The sequence below is a fragment of the Chaetodon trifascialis genome, chromosome 1, assembly GCF_039877785.1.
Source record: "Chaetodon trifascialis isolate fChaTrf1 chromosome 1, fChaTrf1.hap1, whole genome shotgun sequence".
NCBI classification, from domain to species: Eukaryota; Metazoa; Chordata; class Actinopteri; order Chaetodontiformes; family Chaetodontidae; genus Chaetodon; species Chaetodon trifascialis.
The window spans coordinates 32,422,206-32,427,575 of NC_092056.1; positions in this window are offsets into that span (position 1 = coordinate 32,422,206).

A 5,370-nucleotide genomic window follows, 5' to 3' on the forward strand; every position below is an offset into this window, starting at 1 on the left:
TGTCTTGTGTAGACAAGTGCGTTTCTGTGTATTTTCCATCTTTTGAAAAACTAATCCTAAAACCACAAAGACAAATATTCTTTTAGTGTATTTCTAAGCAGAGGCCAGTGTATTAGCCCCTTCACCCCTTATGATTCTTCTGATTCCTGTTCCTGTTCCTTTTTTATGTTGCCTTCTTTTGTTTTACACTAACAACACATGCCTCACATTTGCCACTGCATTCATGATCTGCTCAGGAAAGCATGGTAGCAGCAGCAACAAACTGTTGGTTGTAAGGCAAGTGTCTGTGCTTCGCAAGCATATTAGCATGCTTTAAATGAGACCAGAAGAGTAGGCTAGTGAAGACGTCCATCAAGCACAAATCAACTGAATGGAAAGGGACATGGAAACTATGAAGTTGTTGCTAGGCTTTGCCTCAATATATTTTACTGGACTCAAAAATGCAGACTGGAGACAAGATAACAAATGGAAAAACAATTAAAAAAAAAAAAAAAGACAATAAATGAGAACAAAAAGCGCACTCATAAAGGAGTGGAAAAAGAACAACACAAAATGCACTCTTAAGGAGTGGAGCAGAGCAAAACGCTGGACGTGGCTGGTAGGCACTGAAACAAAAGAGCACACACAGGTGGCAGTCCAAAGGAAATCCAACATAGAGTTCATTAAAGCACACAAGGAAAGATTCTGGAAGCAAGACTAGATGATACTCACAAGGGGGAAACACTCAAAAAAGAGATCAGGACAATTCAGTAGAGCCGAGAGCCTTCCTTAATTACTCTATACCTAATCAGCCTGAGCTGATTAGGCGCAGCCAGCTGAGTGTAGCAGGCCATACCCAGCCTAGACAAACAGGGGAACAGTCCAATTTTTTTCTTTTTATTTTTTTTTCAATTTGATTAAATAAATGATTTCCAAATGTCTATGAGTGCTAAGTATGGTTTGGCTTGATTGATTAATTTATTGGTGCAAACACTGCACTGTCCTGTCATGCTCTTTCTACCACAAATATCAATAGATGCGAATCCTGACACAATCGTGTCCAAAATAACTTAATGACTTTAGACAGCTTGCTCACCTCCCTATGTTAAGTCAGTCAAATACATGTATCCACCACCTGTAGACAACCCAGTCAATATATAGATTTCACACAACAAACCTCTTACTCCAGCTGTCAGTTTGCAGTCACCAAGGCATGGTTTTACAGGTGGTGGTGTTGATGTCACAGAGCACAGCACAGCAAGACTTTTTTTTTTTTCTTTTTAAATTTTTGTAGTCTAACAGCTTTTTATCTGTAAAGCAACTCATTTACACAAGGGTGTATTGTTGAAACTAATTGTTATATTATGGCCCAATTATCTTACAGTTGAAGTCCTGCAAAACATCTATCAAACAATGTACATTGCTATATATTTTGCTGTATGAATTTTGGACTGGTCATACTATACATCATTTAATGTTCCAGCAGACTTACGATACATGTATATAGATAGATACATGACTTATCACAGCTTGTTCATAGTCACACAGGGAGATGAACCTCTCCACAAACATTGGCTTCAATAGACAAAAATCCAATGCAACCACAAGCAGAACTAAGAGCAGGAAAAGGGTGCAGCTGGTCAGGAGGGCAGGTACTTGTACAGATTCAGATTCAGATTCAGATTCAGATTCAGATTCAGATTTGAGTTTGAGTTTGGGTTAGGGTTAAGGCACAAGTTCAAGTCCTCAAAATGACACAACAAAATACATTGTTTGTAACTGCCAGAGAACATAGAAGTGTTTTTCATGTAATGTGCCTGTCAGCAGGACAAGATCATTTGTGTCTTTCAAAACTGTTCCAAGTTACAGTTGACAAAATATTTCTGGTTTATGATGTGACAAGGGTTAAGGTTTGGTTAGGTTTAGTACAAAAATAACTTGGTTAGGACAAGGGAAGGTTTGTGGTTTGGGTTAGGATTACTTCTTAGCTAAGGTTATGGGACTGTTCCACAGACTGTCACAATTACAATAATAAGCGCATAGTGACAGTGAGGAAACAATTGTTGTCATAGTTAAGAGAAACTAACTTGGACTGTCAATGGGAAATGAGCAGCTGTCTCTGATGGACTTTGTTGTTCTGCAGTGACATCAGCTGATTTCCTCCTTTGCTCTTGTGACAATTATTATGGCTCCTCCTCAAAAAGGAAATGAGAGCACTTCATCACATAATGGAAGTTGATTGCACTGAGTATCACAGATGAGTGAAATAGTGGTGGTTTCCCATGAACCAAATCTTCAATAACAAAAAAATATCGTGTGACAGTGTAATGATATACATCTATGAAATACTATTGCTGTGAACAGAGGATCTGTGTATAAAATAGATGGATAACTACATCAATAGTTGATAACACCAGATAGTTTATGACAAAAATGTAATTCTGTGAATAATAGGGTGATTAAGATAAGATATAACTTCATTAACCCCAAGCCAGGGAAATTTAGACAGCAATAATAGCAAGAATAAAAAGGAGACATAGAAGAAGAACAAATAGACAATAAAAACAGATACAAAATGAAAATCAACAATATATGTACATGATATACCGAAATAGCATAAAAAATAATATTGCCTTGAATATGTGAATTGAATATAATGAGATGTGGATGATAAAATACGTTTACTATTGCACAGTAGAAAATATGCACAGTAAAAAAAAAAAATGTAATATTGCACAAGATATTTGCACAAATGTAATGTATATTAACAAATGTTAAACTTTAATAACACAGTAGTGCAAACAGCTGGTATGTGATGTTGTAATATGAAATGAAGTTAAACGTTAAATGATATTGGAGTTGAACAGTCTGACAGCCGCTGGAATGAAGGACATGCGATAGCATTTCTTCTTACACAATGGATGCAGCATTCTGCTGAAGGAGCTGCTTAAGGCCTCCTCCGTCTCATGCATGGAGTGAGAGGGGTTGTCCATTGGTGATGTAAGCTTGGCTAACATTCACTTCTCATCCACCTCCTTGATGGTGTCCAAAGGGCAGTCCAGGACAGAGCCAGCTCTCCTGATCAGTTTGTTCAGTCTTTTTCTGTCCCTCTCAGAGCTCACACAGCCCCAGCAGACCACTGTGTAGAAAACTGCAGATGCCACCATAGCATCATAAAATCTTCTTAACAGTTACTTGTACACTCCGAAGGACCTCAGTCTTCTCAGTAGATGGAGTCAACTTCGACCATTCTTGTAGAGGTTATCTGTGTTGTTAGTCCAGTTAGTGATGACTTCCCTGTATTGCAGTTTGTTCCCTTGTGACACATGTTCAATGATGACTGTATCATCTGAGAACTTTTGGAGACGACAGCTGTCTGTGTCATGTCTGAAGTCCAATGTCTAGAGGGTGAAGAGGAAGTGAGAGAGCACTGTACCCTGTAGAGCCTCATGCTGCAAACTACCAATTCAGACACACAGTTGCGAAGCCTCACATACTATTGGTCTATTGGTGAGGTAGTCAATGGTCCACAGAGCAAAGTGACAGTCTACTCCAGCTTCTTTCAGCTTCATCCTGAGCAGTGATGGCTGGATTGTGTTGAAAACACTGGAGAAGTCAACAAACATGACCTTCACAGTGCTCCTAGTGTTTTTCAGATAGGAAAAAGTTCTGTGCAGTAGGTAGATGACCACGCCAATGCCTGGTCGATATGTGAACTGTAGGGGGTCCAGCTTACTGCTCACCAGTTGACGGAGGTGGTTTGAGTATGATCTTCTCCATAGTCTCTATCAGGTGAGAAGTTAAGGCTACTGGTGTGAAGTGGTTGGGTTGTGTGTCACCTGAATGCATTTAAAAAAAACACTCTTGGTATGCTGATTACTTCTCTTTGGAGTTTTGTATGCACCTATCCACCTGTGATAGGAGAGCATCTTTGAAAATCGTTTTTTACCTACTGGAATTGGAGAATGCAGTGACACATGGTGGTGTGGGGCAACAGCTATTTCCCAACACTGAATAGTTTCAGCATTGAACCTGTTAAGTTGAAAGGACTACTTTTTTTTTTTTTTTTGCATTTTAACACATGGACTGACTTCTCTTGAATCTAGTCCAAAACCTCTATTTGACTCTGCACACAACATTAAAGACTGGATGTCCCAAAACTTTTTGAAGCTATATAAGCTAAAGCTAACACATTTAAGAAAACCATGAATTTCCAAGGCACAATTGGAAACATAATGATATGTAAATAATCAGACAAGAGAGAGGGGGGGGGGGGGGGGGGGGGGGAGATGAAAGAGAGGAAGCATTGATGTCAACATCAAGGCTCTTTTCTAAGGGTTTTACACCTGCTGCTGAAAATAAAAAAAAATAAAGTTGAACAAAAACTTGGACTGCACTCATTTTGTTTATTTTGATTTTTTGCTGTGAAAACCAGCCTAGGTAACCTGACCGGAACATTTCGGTGCAGCACAAAATATTTACCACAACTGCATATAATTGAGTAAAAAATATTATAATACATATCAATTTATTAATGATAATAATAATACATTTTATTTATGAGCGCCTTTCAAAGCACTCAAGGTCACTTTACAGCAAAGGATTAAAAACAACAAATGGAACATCAAGATAGCAAATGAAAAAAATAAAAATAGAAATAAATTAAACAATGGATAAAACAGTAAAACAGAATATGCCAGTTAAAAAGATGGGTTTTAAGTAGTGCTGTCAATTGAGTAAAATATTTAATCGAGATTAATCTCATGAATGTCATAGTTAACTCACGATTAATCACAAATTAATCCCACATTTTTATCTATTCTAAATGTCCCATTAATTATCATTTTAATACTCTTATCAACATGGAAAAGTACAACATGTAGTGTTATATTTCACAGTAATATTCTCACTTTGAGCAGTCATTCACATTCGAATTAATCAAATATCTCACAATTTAACACTGTCAATAAACAGATGACAAAAAATAAATATTTGGTTTCAAAAAAGCCCCTTCAACAACCCTTTCTGAGGGATCAAAACAGGGTGATCCAAAATAAAGTAATACAAAGTGCACATCATTGTAAACTAGGACTCAGGCTATAGTGCAGTTAAACCATGGCTTAAACTTTCCTTTCTTAAGTTTCCTTTGAACATAATAGCATCCATCTGCCTCTGTCGAAAGCCATTCATTGTCACCTGGTTTTGACACGGAGGCGGCGGAAAATTCGCATTCGCCGTGTGTTTGGCCATCAAGCGGTATTTCAGACTGGATATGCCACGGTGATAACTCAGTTTACACCAACAGTACACACAGATAACTTTGATCTTGTCAGTCGACCTATCTGGCAACTTTTTGAGACTAAACTTTCCATTCAGAATCTTGTTCGCATC